The sequence below is a fragment of the Scylla paramamosain genome, chromosome 26 (genome assembly GCF_035594125.1).
Source record: "Scylla paramamosain isolate STU-SP2022 chromosome 26, ASM3559412v1, whole genome shotgun sequence".
NCBI lineage: Eukaryota > Metazoa > Arthropoda > Malacostraca > Decapoda > Portunidae > Scylla > Scylla paramamosain.
Genome location: NC_087176.1, coordinates 11,355,001 through 11,357,500, shown reverse-complemented (window position 1 = coordinate 11,357,500; position 2,500 = coordinate 11,355,001). Strand labels below are relative to the sequence as shown.

General features: G+C 42.6%; 1 protein-coding gene across 1 annotated transcript in view; it reads left to right on the top strand.

The window, feature by feature from the left end:
• The window catches only part of LOC135113743 (mucin-2-like), a 31,015-nt gene that overhangs the window by 9,385 nt on the left and 19,130 nt on the right, over positions 1-2,500 (top strand). The window lies entirely within an intron of this gene.

Sequence of the window (2,500 nt, the reverse complement as noted above, 5' to 3'; positions counted from 1 at the left end):
TCAGTGTTTATGTTCTGCTTCTTGTTCCGAGGCGTGTTCTTCTAATTGTCCTCTTTCTTTTTTAAGTTGTACGTATAGTCACTTGTATCTTCGCGCCCCGGAAAGGTTTATTGGTGAATGGCTATCTTGAGTTGTTTTTATTTTTATTTTTTCTTGAGCTGCATTTTTTGTCCTCCTCCTCCTCCTCCTCCTCCTCCTCCTCCTCGTTTTCTTTTTTTTTTTTTTTCCTGCTTTACTGTCCTGTTTCTTCACCCTGTAGCTCGTTACAAGTATTTCCCAAACATCCGTGCTTGAAGGTCTCTTGTTTCGTTTTCCTTTGTAATTCTTTGTAACTGGGATCTCCTCACGTCCTTTGTGAATAGCAACACGTGGTTCTGTAGATATCGTCGTTAGATATATAATATGTTTCGTATTCTCTCTCTCTCTCTCTCTCTCTCTCTCTCTCTCTCTCTCTCTCTCTCTCTCTCTCTCTCTCTCTCTCTCTCTCTTTTTGCCTAAAGCCTCTCTCATCCTTCTTCTTAATTCGGGAATCAATCAGTACCTCAAAATTTTTAAAAGTTCTGATCGTGAAATAATTTACTGTACTTTTTATTGCGTGTCTCGTCCTGCCAATCCCTTTTGCCCTTTGCGGTGCTCATGCTATTTGTTCATTCTAATGTCTTTTCTGTCCATCATCTTTAGCTCAAAGGCTCATCAATATGTACAAAACAACAAGTCTTACCCATGGCATCGTGCATAACCTTATCGCGGGGCTTGAATATCATCCAAACACTTCTGAACTTTTCTTGTTTGCCGGCACAGTCGCGCGCCGCCACCACCTCACTCAGCCTATTGCTCACTCCTTGTTAGTCACTTTGATGCTTACTCACTCTATCCTTTGAAACAGGAATCCACTGATGTCACTATTCTATTCTCTTCGTTGATGCTTTCTCGAATAGTCTGTCTTTTGTTTTTCTTTCCCACTCCCTCTCTCTCCCTCTCGCTCTCTCCTGCACCATGACTGAAGGCACGTTTAAATCTCGTCTCCCGTGAGCTTGAGTCATAAGTAAACACTTTTGTCGATTTCCTTTTCCTCATGACATAGGACTATATTCTGAAACACTTCTGCCCGCACCTCGCCTGCTTTTAACAGGCTCTACTTGAAGTGACACGAGTTAATAAGGGTATTTTTACGCTTCTAGTGACAGATTGACAAGATTTCTCCATTATTAACAGGAGAAACACGCTTGGGAACCCTGCTAATGATCTGTGTGGCCTTGAGAAAATAGTCATGATGAAAGACCTAAGCGTTTCTGAATACGGGTCTCAGTAGGTGCTTGAGTCAGTAGGTGCTTAAGCCGAAAACAAACTCCCTTTAGTTAAGACTTGCCGGTGTTTGATGGTGTCACGATTAAACTAACATTGGATCTGGGTACATGGTGGATATATTTATACCCTGATCTATTTGTAAGGGAGAGGGAGGGAGAAAATGAGAGACAAAAGGAAGGACAGTTGGACAGGGACATGATGAGAAGGATACAAAGGTGGTGGCAGAGCTAATACCTACTGTAAACTCATCTATTTTTCGAAGATCGTTCAACTCATTACTGTTTACTATAGAGGCATTTGTCCTAGTTTAAGAGTACAGTGCCTCGGCGTGCTCTTCGAATAAAACAGATTAAGAAACGTTGGTGGTCATACTGAAGAATTCCTCATCCAGTATTTCTTGATCGCTTTCCACGCAGTTACTGTTTGTTTACAAGAATCAGCTGTTCGAATCCACTCGTGGGACGCTTCGGGAGTTCTTCAGTGACACTTTGCTTATTGTAAATGTCGGTGGCCACACTAAAGCCTTCAATTCTTAAACGTTTTGTTCTCTCATCACAACAGTTTCCAAGGGCCACAGAGATAATTACTCGAACTCTCTTGAATATTTTTTTTTCACTGGTAATCAGAATCCTTGTCAATTAATCACCAGAATCACGAGAACACCTTGGAAAACTTCATAACTTCCAGAAGAAGCTGTAGAAAGTACTGGAGACGAGGCGCCAAAGTGTTTAAGAAAATGCTCCCTGAAGAACTCCTCAGTCCCCTCCACACTATTGTTTGTTTACTAGAATCAGCTGTTCACATGACCGTTGGGGGTTTCGGGATGTTTTGGCGAGCCTCCCTCAACGTGTTCAGGCTTGGCAAGCTTGATGTGTGACGAAAACGCTCCTTTACACTCCTTCAAGAGCGCAGCATTAAAACACCTCCAGAACCATAATGGCTTTGCAAACGGAATTCTCCTTACGTCATCTTTATGGAGCGGGACATAGCGACCGACTTTTCTCTCCCTCTCTATTTTAAGTCTCAGGGGGCAGAGAGAAAGGGACGTTAAGTGTTTACAGTCGGTGACAAGAGACCGTGCACAGACTGGCGCCGGGATGTGAACGAGTGTGTAACGAGCGGCGACTTAAGTGCGTAGTAACAATTACGTGTCACTGCTTATACAAATAGGTTAAGAATACACTGGTATATT